This window comes from Larus michahellis, chromosome 5 (assembly GCF_964199755.1).
Source record: "Larus michahellis chromosome 5, bLarMic1.1, whole genome shotgun sequence".
Taxonomy (NCBI): domain Eukaryota; kingdom Metazoa; phylum Chordata; class Aves; order Charadriiformes; family Laridae; genus Larus; species Larus michahellis.
In genome coordinates this window covers 2058885-2074081 of record NC_133900.1, presented here as the reverse complement: position 1 = coordinate 2074081, position 15197 = coordinate 2058885, and the positions used below count along the sequence as shown (strand labels likewise).

The following is a 15197-nucleotide window of genomic DNA, read 5'->3' as shown; positions in this document are numbered from 1 at the left end:
TGTGATGTCAGGCATCTGCCTTCTCTGGACTTGACAGGAAGACAGCGGCCAATGTCTTGGTTTATGAAAAACAGAGAAGTACCCCACTAATCTTCAGTATTCCCACTGAAAAAAGGAGCAGAATTTGCACTGAGGAATAAAATCTAAACCAATGGTTGTTAAGGTGTGAGCTGCGACACTGTGGGACTGCAGTTTCTGTCTGGCGTGTTATTTTATATCTTAGGAAAAAAGATTACATCTTTTTAGTTGTTCATAACTCGCAAGGTGGAGATGCCACGCTGTACCCGCTGGGTTTAAGTCGGTGCACGGATGAGCAGGCACGTGTACGTACAGCGAGACAGGCACGCACATACCTACTCGGGTAGCACCGGTACGGTACACAGCAGCCACATAGCTGTTTGGTTTTGTCTTCCTTCTTGTCTTGTTTAAGAACTTGGTAGTTCCCGTTTGTAGAAGAATTCACTGCTGAATTCAAGTCCTTGATCAAGTAATTGAAATTTAGGCATGAAGTATCAAAGCAGAGTGAGGTTTCTCTTCCCTCTCTCTCTCCTCTCCCACCTCGGCCACGCTGCCAGACAATGCCGAGGGTGGCCCAGTTTGAGGCGGCACGCGGTCGAGCCGAGGAGCTTTGATTGTGGATGGAAGTCCTTCGAGTCATGAATTTTTCAGGCAGCAATCCGCGAGGTTGGGAGGCTGTACAGGTGTGAGCGAGCAGGTTGCTGCCGACATCTGTTGCGAGCGGAGGCAGAGGTCCTGGGCAGCCTGCAGCGAGGCTGCGGGACTGTCAGCAGATGTAGTGAAGAGTGGCAGAACAGTTTTGGTCTCACATTTGCCGCCCGGGGGCTGAAACACTAAAGGTAGAGTGGGGGTGGACACAGCTGCGCTCCCAAACATGCCTCAGGCACAAATAAAGAGATCTAATATAGTTTGACTCTGTTGTGGTGGGGAGATGAGGACAGAGAGCCACTTCAGAGACAACTCAACGCTGCAACATCTGCCGCCAAGTTTCCGGGGAGTGACAGGGGACAGCAGGTACAGATCGAAGTCCCCACGTAAACAGCCTCCGTTAAGCCATGAACTCTTTTGAAGGGCCCCCATCAAACATAGCAGAGTCCGCAGCAGGAGGTTTTGTTTTCAAAGCCATGTTTTGTTTTCTGCCCTAACAGGATAATTTATAAATGATGCATTGCCCTGCGTTCATACTCCTATTTGTACTTTCTTTCCTTTTTTAAATGAAAGGGGCGATGAAGAATGAACCACGGTAGTTTTGGGGTGCTTTGCTAAACCAGCTGACTGTCCAAGGGTTTTAACTGAGGTTGTGGCACCGTTCAGCCCACGGCGTTGGGTTTAGGCAGGCACCGGTTAGAGGTGGCGACCGTAAGAAGGGGGTTAGAGCACCTCTTTTTCTTAAATGTTTGCTGCCAACATATTCCTTCTGATATTTCTTCAAGTGGGAATTTGTATAGACCTCAGAGCTAAACTGGAGCTGAAGTTTTCTTTAAACTTCCAGAATAAACCCATAATTATTGTTAAAATTAGTAAGTTCCCTGTTACAGAAAGGAGCGGAAAACAAGTTAAGAGTATTCATTTCAAATTCCCCTATTCAGACTGAGTAGTGCCACCAGAGCGTGCAGCCAGAAGAGTTCTTGCTGTCTTTATTAGTTTACGAACAGCCATCTGAAAGATGAGTGCTTCAGGCCTCCTCAGATGCAGCAAATACACTGCACATCACAGTAACTTACGCTGTTTCTTCAGTGTTTTCTGCCCCAATATTCCTGTGCTGGCAGCATGGGGATAATGGCTATTAAGAACAGAAAAGTTAATCTTTTCTGGGTGGAACAGAATTTGCTACAGCTGTCAAACACCTTCTCTGCCACCCTAAAGAGCATTACAGTTCTTCCCCCCCGCCCCCAAGCTATACTCAAAAGAAAACGTTTCGTTCGGCGGTGCAGTTTTTGTTAAAAAGTGTTGGTTTTATTGGGCGTGATTCAAAAGGGGAAAAACCAAACTTGTTCTCTCGATGCCTCAAAACATCTATTTTATGGAGTGGGCTGCAGCGGAACCAGCTGCGTTTGGCCACTGCCTGGCTGCCAGTGACGGGAGGGCAGCGCGGACGCCACCCAGCCCAGCGTGGACCCCGGGGCCAGCGCGGGCACAGCCCTGCCCCAGCGCCCCCGACAGCTCGCCTGCCTCCCCGCAGGTTCCTCCGGCCGCGGGTCTCCAGGAGAGACGTGCCAGCTTTAACTGTCTTGGGCCTCCAGATTTATGAACTAGTCCCGCGCCCCTAACCAGATTAGTTCCCTTTCCATTAACCGCCGAAAGTAGGGCAGCTGTCCGAGCGGCTGCTTGTAAATTCGATAATGTCTGCTGTGTTAATCTGGAGGCTTTTCAGATGGAGGAGGCAGCAGATAACAGGATTAAAGTTTCACGACCCAGGGTTTTCACAGCCCGAGACGCGGGCGTAGGGGGATAGGGAATGACTTCTGTCATTAATCTTAATTGATTGCCAAGAGGTTTTAATCTGGGTTATTAATTAGGAAGGTCCTTAACACACTGTCTACGTATCAACATCAGATGCTCTTTTGGGACTTTTGGGACATATGGCCTATCTTATATTTACATTCACACAATTTACACATACATAAATTTCTGTATGAAGAAATTCTTATATGTATATATGAATACAAATAGCTCTAGAAGCATTTGCATGCGCAGAGGCATCACGCACTCGTTGGCAAAACGTGATAAAAATGAGGCACTTTGAACAAAAGTTAAATATCCGCACAGTAAACGTGTATACCTCTGTCTGTGCTGATACCTATAGTAACACATTTCGACTATATATGCCATTGATCTAGATTATCTTTTAAACGGAAATCTTTGATTTGCAGATTTAAGTCATGTTTAACTAAAGTGCAGCACGTGTGTCTCTGTGCCTCCGGCCCTTCAGAAACATCCAGATTACAAACGGAAACGTTACCGGTTTTATCTATAACCTAGGCAAGAAAAGAAAACGCTGTGACAGAGTCCTGGCATTGGAATTTTGTGCAGATTCAAAGCGCGATACAAATTTCTGCAGTCTTTCCTTTCTTTATTTGCATGATTAGTCCCAGGTAGGGAAATGGAGTCGGGGCTGAGGAGTCCTTTTGTTCTATGTTCTCTGTGAGCGACAGCAGAAGATTCCTGTTTCTTGTAGGCCGTGGTGTAGCCTATCAGAGATGGGATTCTCCACGGCTAGAGAAGTGAAAGGTCCCAGCTGCCTTCGGCAGTGATGTGGCACGCTTTGGAAGATTCAGACTGTGATTTCACTGCCATTTGGAGGAGATCAGTACAAATACTTTCTATGAGCAGAGCCAAGTGATGATGGAAGTCAACTGGCCAGCATCTAGAGAGGGTCTGGGATGGGCAACTTGGTGACAGAATGAGGTGAAAAGATACTGGGTAGTTTTCCTTTGACTCCACCGGGCTCTAATTCTCTAACCAGCAGGAAAGTCTTGTGAAAACATCTTGAAAAGACTGTTTTTAGAAAGCGAGAGTTCATCTATCACCTAGAAGGTGTCGGTGTCACCTGCGGGTAGCGGTGGCAGCCCAGACCTCAAGAAGGTTCACTCATTTGGGATGAGTTTATTATAAGCTGAATTGTAGCTAATTGAGCTCAGAGTATGCTCAAAGATGCCCTCCCAGATACTCACTGTACCCAGGCAAGAGTCTCTACAGCCTGAAAGCAGCTGCGCGTGTTCATCATTTCATGCATGCAGATTTTGTCATCAGCTTTAATACAACATTATCGAAAAGAAGGCGGGGTGAGGGAGCTGTTCCATTACCTTGACACTGATTGCATCGCTCTTGTGGAATCAAGGAATGAACGAGAAGATAAAAAGTTGGGAAAGACTACAGCACGCATGCTGCTGAATGTGACAAGTGTATGTTAGAGGTGAACAGTGGGGAGAAAAAGAAGAAAAATGATCCAAAATTATGTTTATCGATTCTGATCTTTTTACCGTATCCCCAGAATTCAAAATCATTTTTGTTCTGAAATCAAGTTTTGCATGTCTAAGTGCATTATGAACTATACATCCCTAAAGAGTTAACAAAAACTCCTAAGCATGTGAGTTATTAGCATTTCAAAAATCACTGAGTCTTCATAAGCTGTAATATTTTGTGACCAGCTCAGCTGCAATCTCTTGATGGAGTGCCTTCAAGTACCAGGCGCCTCTCATCTTCTCCGTCCCTATGCTTTGTCTAACGGGGACAGTGCCACCTAGTAAAAGACGCGCCTGTGCCATAGGTTGCCAAAGCCCATTAGACTTTAAGGTTCAGGCTGCCATCCATCCATAAATCAGAATGTCTCAATACATTTGAGTTTTGTCCCTCAACACTGTGACACAATGGCACGCCCTCAGCCTTAACATTTAATTTTAATATTGAATGTGCTGCTTCTTGATGGCTTGTGTCATAGCCTTCATGTAATTTAAACACAGTCTTAAAAAAAGTTAATTCAATTACAAGTAATGGAGTTATTAATGCTGCTTCGTGTCACTAAGTATATAAGGATGCATATGAATCTCTTCCTTTCAAGTCCCTCTGAAACAAATTTTGCAACTTCTGATAACTGTGGTGGGCAAATGCTAAATGGGCATCGATCCCTTAGGTGTAAACGTTCTTCAGCAGCCTCTGTGGGACAGGTGACCAGGTGCTAAGTCACAGTTCTGCTGCCCTCCAGCCCTTGAGCGCGGACCACAACCCCCTGAGCACAGCGCTTCGGCTGCCGCTGCGCTGCTTTACGCCAGGGCTCGCCATGTCTCATCCCGAGACGAAGATTATTTCTGATACACGCTTCTACCTGCAGTTTTCTCCAACAGCGTTGCTCTATCTTGACGACTTAGTCTAGCAAGCCAAACCCTGCAATTCAAATCAGTTTGATCAAATTAAAGAGGATTAGGTTTTCTTGGAATTCATTATCACTCGTTTCCACTGGAAACAACAGAAATTCTGTAACGGTCTGAAATATAAATTTCCTTGCTGGATGCAAAATATTACTGTCTGATCAGAGAGGGTAAATGCAGGTGGAAAGCGCACGGTAGCTAGTAGTGCATTTTATATCTTTCTGTGCCAAAGTAGATGGATGATATTTTAGTCTACATTATAGTACAACATAAAACCTGCCAAAATTTGGAATGGTTGTAAATTGATGGAGTGTGATCCCAGAAGAAAGTTGATTATTTAGGGCTGACAATTTTCAGAAGAGCTTGAGGGCTCTTCGGATGTTCCTCGGTTCTGTGGAAGGACTTGCCCAGCAAACCAAGCAGACCCCAGCGTTACAAACTGTAGCAGGTCTCTAAATCACACAAAAATCCTGCGTATTGCCGCTGGAGAACAACTGCCCCCCCCAGGAGAGAGACGTTACGTTCTCGGGCACGTCCTCGTGTCAGGGCTGCTTCCTCCTCGCTTCCAGCGCTGCCCTGTCGCCCGGTTCTGGCTCCCGTCCTCCGCACGGGCTGCTCCGCCGGTGAGCATCAGGTGGCTGTCGTGGACCCAGGGCATCTACCACTGCTCAGCCACAGCTAGTCACAGGGTGTTTATTTCGGTTCATTCATTAAATAATGACATCTGTGGACACTCCGCCCGCTGACAGTCAGTTTGAAGCTGGGGCAGTTGAGGGGAATGCCCTTCTGCTGGTGCCGCCGTTTTCGTAATGCCGTGCAGGGGGAGGCCTGAGAGCCAGCCTGCCGTGCGTCGGCACCAGCCAGCGGCTCTTTGGTAGCACCACGTGCAGGCACGGCTGGTCACGGGTCACAGCTGGCTAATGAACTCGATGGGGCGTTTTAGTAAGATTATCATGGCAACTAAGATTTTGCCCTCTGATAACAGCATTTATAACAAAGAAAAGAAAGGTGTGTAAAGGAACAGGAGAATATAATGGACTAGGTTTCCGTTGGATCTAGGATTCTGTGAATTCTAGGAATTCTAGATCTAGTTTCTCAAATCTCATTGCTTTAAAAGTGGAGATCACCTGAAAAAGCTAGTTTGGCAGCAGTGAAATGAGTGGTAGAAGGAAATACAGTAACAGTGACAGGAATTTTGCTGTGTGTTCACGAGCGCTTTTGGGCTAGATCTCTTTCCCCAGTAAGAGACACCTTCCCGAGGAACCTAACGCTTGTGACGCTATTGCCCCAGAACCCATACGCGCAGCAGCGAACGCAACAGGAGACGGTTCAGTTCTCCTGTGCACAGCAGGCTATATTGGATGCGTTAGGATGACGCAACCCGCTCGGGCTTGCAGCAGAAGAGTGCTGGTGGGTGCGAGGGAGCGCTGGGTTTCCCTGTGGTGTGAGTGGGCGCAGGGCTGGTGGTATCGGCGGCGAGGGTGGCCACACACGTTCTAAGTTTTCCAGGCTGGTATTTTCAGATGTGCTAGTCAAATCTATTTTCAGCGTTCATCATGCTGTAAGTTTGTGAAGAGCCTGCTTTAGGGTTTTAAAGCACTGCTTTGGGAAACTATTATCAGTAGATATTAATTATTGAACGCTACACCTTCTGGAAAAGTTGTTTCATCACTGGAAAGTGACCTTGTTAGAAGAGGCAGAGGGAAAGAGAGACGTATGGTGCCTCCTGAGATCAAGTGGAATGATGCGTATCAAGAGAAGACACTAAAGATTTATTGTCTGTGGCAAAAGAAACACAGATCTCTGCTTGTGCAGTAAGTGTTTTTGACATCATACGCCGCAAAGAATGATTGGATGGCGTAGGTTAAAAAGTGGTTCACTTAAGGAAAGTAATAGACATTTCCAGAGTGCTGTTAATATTAAGAGGTCTGACTGTGTGCCTGTGGAGCCTCGCTGGTCCTGAGACCTGATGGTGCCGGAGTTCAGCCAGTTGTGTGTTAACAGGCAGCTGAATAATCCCAAGAGAGGATACAGAGGATTTACCTAAGGAAAAGGACGTGTCATTTAGAGGAAGAATCTGCAGGGTGGTTTTGTGGTTTGCCTTATTCAGTGAGGTCTGCAGCTAGTGAACAAACCCCACTGCTGTAGCCTTTCACAGCTGCCGTTAGAAAAGACACCGGGAGAGTTTCACGTGGCTGCATGGCTACGGTGCACGCTGCGTTGCTGGGACACGCACAGGTACTGCATTCGCAACTGTCTCACAGCAAAAGCTGCTGCCTCTGCAGCTCCCGTTCAACGTCTATTGAAAGAAGATCCCTTTTGACCTCGTGATCGCTGGGACAAGTTCTTATGACATCCACACCACTGGGGAAGTCCAGCATCAGCATCGTTCGGAAGCCTTGCATGGAAATTTCATTTATTAACCTCACCTTGGCCTTTCCCCTGGAATTTTTCTTTTCTTCACAGCTGCTTGTGCAGCACTACCCTTATCTTCCAGGAATACTGCTGTTTGGAGTTTTCCCATTGCTCAGTCAGCTTGAATTGTTCAAAGAACCCCAAAATAAACAGGAATTCAGTTTAAAATAAGCACTAGGGAAAAGCGACGGCTTAAACTCATGTCTCACTTTTATGAATGCCTCCGTTAGATTGGAGAGCAGGGCATTATGGCCAGAGAGCTTTTAGATAAATCATCATTAGATACACGTGGAAATACATCAGCTAGGCCTAGGCGCACAATTAGGCACCTAATTATGTTGAAAATGCAATTGCACACTTAGCTAAAATGTCCACGCTTCCTCCGGAGCTGCCCGCGTGTTTCCGTCCCGTCCTCTGGCGAGGCTGTGGGTGGCACCAGTTGAAACGTCCCTGCGAGGGGAGGTGGGTGTCGCAGGCAGCCCCAGCGCCGTCCCGGCCCCGGCTCCGCGCCAGTGGCCGTGGGACAGGGGTCTCCAGCCGGGTCCTCCTGCCGAGACGATGGTGCTGCGCGGTGACATTTTACAGCGAAGCAGACGTTTCGGAGACATTGCGCTGCCTGTAAGCGCCGTGGAAGACATGGCCAAGCAGAACATGATGTGGTGGTGTTTCCTTGGAAGGTAGGGCTGCTCCCCATGGACACGCCTGGTATCCATGCTGGTGTGCTTCCAAGGTATCAGTCTCTAGAGAACCAGGCTGCGCCGAGTCGATCTCTTGTGGAACTGCTTGTTTTTGAGGAAATAGAAGTGGAGCCATTAGAGGGTACGGTGAGAGAGGAGGAACTGGTAGTTCCCAGCATCTCTGGCATCGGGCCATCCTTGGCTTTCATTTAGCTATTTTTTCTCTTTCTGCTGTGACTTCTTTTTCTTTCTTTCAACAAGGAAAAGAGGGGGGAAAACCCAGCCAACTGTGATTTGTGATTCAGCTGACAGTGTGTGATTGAAACTGCAGCTAGGTTGATTCCAAAGGAAAAAACGCAGTTTAAAAAAACATTGTCACTATCCAGGGACAGCATTTTCTTTATGGAAGTGCCTTATCTGAGAACGTCCTCAATGTCACGATCCATTCGGGGCCGAATTGTTCAGCCACTGCCTTGTCCGAAACGACGTCTCTCTGGCAAGGATCACGCCTGAGACTTAGCATTGTCAAAGGAACAACGCGTGAGCTGGGAGGTGATGCTGAAAAGCTTCAGCCTTTTCCGTTAGTGCTGCATAGGTAGCAGCCGGCTTCGTTTCTCTTTACTTCTGCTACAAGTTTTCAACCTGAGCCGAGGGCATTGGAGTGAGGTGCCTGATTCTCAGATGAGGAAGACTGATTTGCATTTTCCATGTGCCTGTTCAACACACTGCGACCTATCTTCTTTATTCTTAGCCTTTTCTTGACTTAATAAAACCATCGCGGCTTCACAGTGCGTGCTTCGGCAGTCCCTCCCCAGTACGGCCTGACAGCAGGCTGGGACTGCCACCGTCTGCCGAGGTGGGCAGTCCCTTTGCGGGGTACAAAGGGGTACCTCGGCCGTAGCTTTAGAAACAGGGAAGGCAGAAAACATCGTGTGTGTACTTGGCAGCCGAGAGCCATAACCAGCCAAGCACTAGTTCCTACCCCTGCTGGAGACAGCCCACTGTAGGAGAGCGGGAGCTTTAAACAGCTTTTGAGCCAAGCATGCAAGAAGCCCTAGATAAGCGACAGCGGTTCATTTTGCCTGGTAAACGGACAGCGAGACGACCGGAACTGTGAAGTGATGCGCTCACTGAATGATCATAGAAGTTCAGAAAGAAAAAGGCTAGCTCCTCGTAAGCCGAATGGTCTACAGACAGAGGTGCGCACACGAACCCGCGCCTGCCGTCGGGGAAAGGAGGAGGGCCCGAAGGCGCGGAGCGCTGGGCGGTCAGTCCTGGGGGGGCCGGGGACCCGGCCAGGCGCAGGGGTCACTCAGGGGGCAGAGTCGAAGACGTGGAAGATTTTGCCAGCAGCGGTGGATGTGCTTAATGTGTTTAAGAGCTTAACGGCCTATTGAAATGAAACTGCAGCTGAGTTGTGCCTAAGTCCTCCGTCTGCCATCGCTCCTGAGGACTGCCTTTCCCCACTACCAGTTTTGGCCTTCCCTGCGACTCACCGACGTCCAGCCCCCCCAGGGGAGATGGGTGTGGGTGAGGATGACTTTGCCTGTGTTTAGATATATTTTTCCCCCCTTTCTAATCCTTGAAATGCAATAGTGTAAAGCTCGTAACTTTTTTCTCCTTCTGCGGCATTTTTTTTTAATCTTCAGGTGATATAATTTTTATAATGATCGTAATATGAGTAGTTATTCTTGCATAGTGCTCAATTTATTAAGCATCCTGAACAAGAAAGAAGTAGCCTTTAAAATAAAGCCGTCACTTCTCCTTTTTAACACTGTGTTAATTCTTCTGAAGGAGTATGTGGAAGTGAAAACTTCACGTTAAAAGTCTGAGAATAAGGCTTGTTTCACAGAACTTACTAGCCAAGGAGTGAAGATATGTTCTCTCCACCCGTCCTTTTTTTTAAAAAACACTCTAAAATCTACTTTTTAAAATTACTGTGGTTTTTACTTCAAAAATTCATATAACTTGTACAAGCTGAGGTGCTACTAAAGAAACTCTGTCTGCTACAGGGGATCTTAATTAGGTTGGTTCGAACATGTAAAAAACAGATTTCTGCATAGATTCTGGGCAAGGGGTTGCCTTGGCCACATTGCCATCCTTTCCCCCGCGCTTGCAATGATTAGGCCATGTAACCGAGTTTGCATTCCATTCCTGCGTTCGCAACCAGTACTAAATGCTAAGGAAAGCCATTATTTAGCTTGGGAAAAAATCCAATGCTTCGCATTTTCCTAGTTTCTCGCATACATTTCCAAAGAATGTGTCCATGTTCCAAAAACCCACCACAAATTCTAACAGTTCTTCTGGTTCTCGTTAGCACTAGAGTTAGGAATTATAATTGCATTTGAGAAAGCCAGTTTTTCTGCACTTTGATCCAGATTTTATAGTTGTAAACACAGGGTTAACTGAATCGGAGAAGCACCTGGACCTTTACGTGCCGGTCAGAAATAAATCCTTAAGCTTTTTTTGGCTGGAGAGAGAAATGGTCGGACTTGCAGTAACGTACTTGGCCTGCTTTTGGTACCAGAACTAGCTGAGTGTAGCTATTGGGCACGACCTGACGCAGGGGCGGCCGGCTGCAGGAGACCTGCCGATGCTCAGCAGAGCTGGAATTGGTCCCAGCAGCGCCCCGGCAGCACTGCGGCGTGCCCTGCCCCGCAGAGCTGGAGGGAGGGCAGGGCTCGTGTGGCCCAACGCATCTGGGATTCCTCTGGGACGTGGCTGCAGCTTGGCAGCACCAACGTAGGTGCAGAGGGGCTGTTGCTGCCCGGCCGCCACGGGACTGTGCTGCCCTGGCGGTGGGCGAGCGAGTGAGCTGGGTGATTAAAACCATCCCGCTGCAATGTCTGAGCTAACGAACGCATAAGCTCTTGCTAGCAGCTCCCGAGTCCCGCTTGCGCGCAGCTGCGAACACGCTGCGTCTCGTGAAGCCTCTCCAGGGCTGTTCTGGTTGGTGTGTGCCGACAGTCCCACACGCCGCTGCGGTGGGTGAGCTCCTGCTGCCTTTAGAGCACCAGGACAAGCTCCTGTCCGTTTTTTAAATAATGTGCCAGCACAGCTGGCTGCTTAATGCCTTACAGAATTCATGCACGTAGTACAGACCCATCACCTGCTCTTTTTTCCTTATTTCCCTCAAACGAAAGCGGGCCTCTTCCTCCGCCCATCCTTTTGCACGTGGCAGCCTCTGAGCAGCCAGCCCGCAGGAGCAGAGAGGCAGGAGCCAGGAGGAGCAGACCTTCCCAGACCCTGCCTTCGTGTGCCAGGCAGGGGACGCGGGTCCCACCCTGGGAGCGCAGCTACCACAGCTGGTGTCACCCGCTGCCACCGCATCGTGCCAGGGGGGCTCAAAACGCATCCCCTCCTCCTCCCTCAGGATTCCTCATCATTTCATATTACCTCTATCGTGGAGGAAGAACAGGCACTGTATTTTCTTATTGTCACTATCAAGTCTGCAGTGATTTATTCCTGTAGTCTGTAACTGAATTAAAACCTTAATTAAGCCTATGCCACTTTTTTCTTCTTTTTAATTAGGTATAGCCAAATCACTTGTCTGGGGGAAGAAGTAAGAAAAAGATAAAGAGCAGAAAGATTTTTTTCTGATCTGTACTTGTAGTATTGAAGCCTTAGAGAGAATGTCCTCTCAAAGAGATCCCAGAGGGTTTTTTTTCTTTTTTATTCACGTTAAGAATTTATTCCTCCCAAAACCTGTAAGCCTGCTATGCAGTTGCATCCTACGTCACTTACCCAGGGAAGTCCGGATAAAGATGGGTCTTGTCGCACTGAGCCTGACAGAGCCAGTGGGTGACCTGTCCCGCAGGGGGGGAACAGGCACAGGCAGAAGCGTCATGGCGAAGGCGTTCCCCTCACAAACACTCCGTCTGCCCGACAGAGTGCTGTCGGACTGAGAAGAAGCTGCACTTAAGAAAGACTGATGAAAAAGTGCCGTCTGGGGGAGCGGCTGTAGGAGGCAGAGCAGTAACACAGTGCCAGTGCCTGTCCTCACGCACAGCCAGACACCTCTTCCTCGCGTGCCCGCACAAACTGCCCAGACCCCGCAGCGTATTCCTGGGGAGGGGAGAACAGCCGCCAGAGCCCCGCCATAACGCCAGCCTTCATTCACCACAAGCAGCTACAACTGGATTTTGCACTTAGGTCCTGATTAGAAGGAGGAGTCGTGCACGAAGTCCCATCCCTGGCTATTCTGAGTGTAAAAGCTTGCAGCGACCGTGGTGTGGCACGCGGGGAGGGGGGCAGCAGGCAGCGAAAACGCCTGAATGCATCGCCCACGCTCAGCGCTCTGCTGCAACTTGGTCACTGGCACCATCAGCCTTCTCACTCGGCTTCTCATCCGGGCTCTTGCTGGAGTAAATGTCACACGTTAAAGAGAGTGCTGTTGTACAGGAAACCTCAATAATTCACATAAATATTTTTCTTGAGTGTTTCCTGGTGTTAATTTCACACCCGGCTTCTACAGTTCTTACTTGACTAAGACACCAGGAGATGACACATTGCAGCAATGAGTTTCTGATGCCTGTAACAAGCACTGCTTCCATCTAAACCAATAAATCACAGCGCAGGGGAGAATTAGTGGTGGATTTGGCCCATGGTACGCTACAGATGTCTGCCCGGGCTTTGCAGCTGCAACCTCCAGCAGGTTCGGTGGAAAGGCTGAGCTGAGCTGCAGCTCCCCGAGCTTCCCCCACAGCACCGCGTCTCCTTCCCGCTCATCCTCCACCCACAGCAGACCTTAAACGGATTACAGGGTTTGCCCCAAGCAAATGACAGGTTTGTACTAAGCTCTCCTAAAATACCAAATGCTGACATCAGTGAAGTGTAAATCCGTAACTTTTAGCAGCGAAGGGCTTTTTGTTTGGTCTTGTTTCAGCGTCACCCCTTCATTTTACTCTTGCCTTACCCAGCCTCTTCAAAGGCTACGCTGTGCGGAGAAGCGTAAGCTGTCTCTTTCGGGGGGACGAGAGCCGAGTTAAGCGCTCATCTGCAGGGTGGAACCTTTCCTCACTTCCAGCCTTCGAAGCTCTGGATTCAGCCAGAGCTTTTTATCTGCTCTGTGTGGTGTTGGGGGTTGGATTTCAATCCCAGTTAAATTCCAACGTTGCCTCTGTCATGCAACTTCATAATTCCTAGTTGTTACAAAAGCCAGCTTCTGCAGTTTCCGTAGTGTTTATAAACTACATTATTAGTGAAGCCTTTATTAATGAGCCTTAGGAAGGAACTCTCAATCCTCCTAAGTGCACGTTCCACGTCTCCCCCTGTGGAAACACAAGGCACTCCTTTTGCTTGAATCAGCTGTTTACTGAGCAGCCTTTTTTTAAAAAAGCCTGTCTCTTGTACTCATAGCTAAACCCACTTCTTTCCACATTAACCTCATCATTTGAGTTTAATCTGTGCCGTCCTTCGGGAGAGAAGGAGCTCTGGCATGCGATGGTCTTAATGCCCAAGTGCAGACTTCGGCACACGCGAGCCCCTCTCCGCTCCGGCAGCTCACTCCAGCTGCGGCTGACGCTCCGTCCCTGCCCCTGCTCCGCTGCTCAGCTATGGCAGCACACAGGGGACGTATGGCCCCGGGCTGCCCCCGCACCCCTGCGCCACCGTCGCCTGACGGGCAGGGGCGGCGGGAGCGATTCTGGTCCTTACCCCAGAGCGTGCACCGAGCTCTGGACACACACCGTCCACAGGCGCGCGTGCAGGAGGCAGAGAATGTGCCGCCACCCGCAGATCTGGCTACTGCCCTGCAACGGGACTGAGACTTTCAAAGGGGTTTTCGGGATGGAGGCCTCCCAGGGGGACTTGGAGACTTCAAGTTCCTCTGTAAATCTCTTGCTTAACATTTGCATGTTGACGTTTTCCGCTTAAGGGGCCTTTTGGCATCTTTTGCATTAATTTATAATGCTGTGATAGTTGGGTTGCAAGCACTGCAGGAAGACTGTTTATTTTAAAAAGACCTTGCCTTGAAATCAGATTTTGATTCAATACAGAGACTGACCGCATTCCAACTTCTCATGTCAGTTTTTGGGTTGGGGGTCGGGGGGGGAGGTTTGCTATTTTGTTTTTTTTAAATGGTATTGTTTGGATAGATTTTACAGACCTATTTCCTGACAAAATTTTCCTGTATCTTTACATTTCACGTCTTTCAACGAAGTGTTCTATAATACCGACAACATTTTGTACCCCTTCCTATGTTAATGGGGTCTTGATGTAGCCCCGGCGATTTTAACAGGCTCAGTCAAGGGAAACCCCACCTCGCTGATGGCGGCTTCTCTTCTGTTTACCTGAAGGGCTTTGTTCATACTGTTCCCAAGAGTTTACACCTTTAGGGCTTACAGGAGCGAACCCCCGGGCTGTCGGCGTGCCCGTTCCAGCAGGTGAGATTCTGTACTGGTGCTGGGCTGCGGACGGAGCTGTGGGGGTCTCCTCCCGTACGCGGTAACGCCCGCGGGGCGCTTTGCTACCCGGCCACACATGACAGCTGCGGGTCTTGAATTTCCCGTACTCGTCTGCTACAGAATTCACCAACTCCGAAACACCCCGGGTGGTTTGCAAAGGTACAACTAGAAGCAAGGATTTTTAGACAAGCAAAGCGGGGCTTAACGGGCTGTTTATTTCAGTAAGGCCTTACGTACGCGAATGGTAGACTGGCTTGATTAAATTCCATTACAGCTGGTACAAGCCCCCTTATCAACGTGCCTGTGTCATTTTAAAATATTCAAAATCATTTAGCTTAAATCAGCCCTTTACTAACTGCAGCTAAATACGTGTAAGCCATTTTAAGACGGTTCACAAAGCTATCTTTACTAATTTAACTACACTTGCTTGAAAATATATTTTGAAATATGCAACTAATTACAATAATTAAACCTATATTTTATTTTTGCAAGGGAATTTTTATTTATAAGTTTATAATTTAACAGCGTGGGCTTTTGTTCTATTCTGGTTTCACCCAGAAATAGCTGTCATCCTCATCAGATAGGATTTTAAAAAGGCAGCAATCTACCCGTATTATAATTAAATTCATGCTTAAGTATGTGTGTGTCTCCAGCTTTAGAAGGTAATTGTGCACACCTCATTGCTTTTTACTTCTAAATGTTGCTGTGGTCATTTACCAGGTAATTTCAGAGACAAGTTCTAAATTACCAGTGATTTCATAAAGTTTGAAATATTCATACCTAGCTAGAGGATGACTGGGCATTTCCTGCTCCCC

General features: G+C 48.2%; 1 protein-coding gene across 1 annotated transcript in view; it reads left to right on the top strand.

The window, feature by feature from the left end:
- The window catches only part of ANTXR2 (ANTXR cell adhesion molecule 2), a 102030-nt gene that overhangs the window by 69618 nt on the left and 17215 nt on the right, over window positions 1–15197 (top strand). The gene's annotated exons all lie outside the window — the stretch shown is intronic.